Here is a 282-nt window from a genome sequence, read left to right as displayed (position 1 = left end):
AATTCTCTAGGTAATTCCTGCTTGATGCATCGTTTATGAAGTTTTTCCAAGGATCTGCAGCTTGCCCAGTCAAAAGCTGGGAAGCCAGGAAGTGCTCATTGAAGGTCTCTCACCTACGTCTGGCACAATGAATTGTATGTGAACAACATACTTGACTGTGATTTGCAATCTGTGTAAGAAGATGAGTTTTGTCCTGTGATTGAGGCCGTGCTGCCTTGAAAATTTCCACGCGTTCAGCTTTCCCCAGGTCTACTTTCTAAAGCTATGACATGGTACGCCCAC

At 44.7% G+C, this 282-nt stretch overlaps 1 protein-coding gene across 3 annotated transcripts in view; it reads right to left on the bottom strand.

The window, feature by feature from the left end:
* The window catches only part of LOC103725635 (neuroligin-4, X-linked), a 376,846-nt gene that overhangs the window by 4,050 nt on the left and 372,514 nt on the right, over positions 1–282 (bottom strand). The window lies entirely within an intron of this gene.

The sequence above is a fragment of the Nannospalax galili genome, unplaced genomic scaffold (assembly GCF_000622305.1).
Source record: "Nannospalax galili isolate Female #2095 unplaced genomic scaffold, S.galili_v1.0 scaffold2109, whole genome shotgun sequence".
Lineage (NCBI taxonomy): Eukaryota > Metazoa > Chordata > Mammalia > Rodentia > Spalacidae > Nannospalax > Nannospalax galili.
The sequence above is the reverse complement of the archived record's forward strand: the minus strand, read 5'-3'. Positions and strand labels throughout refer to the sequence as shown.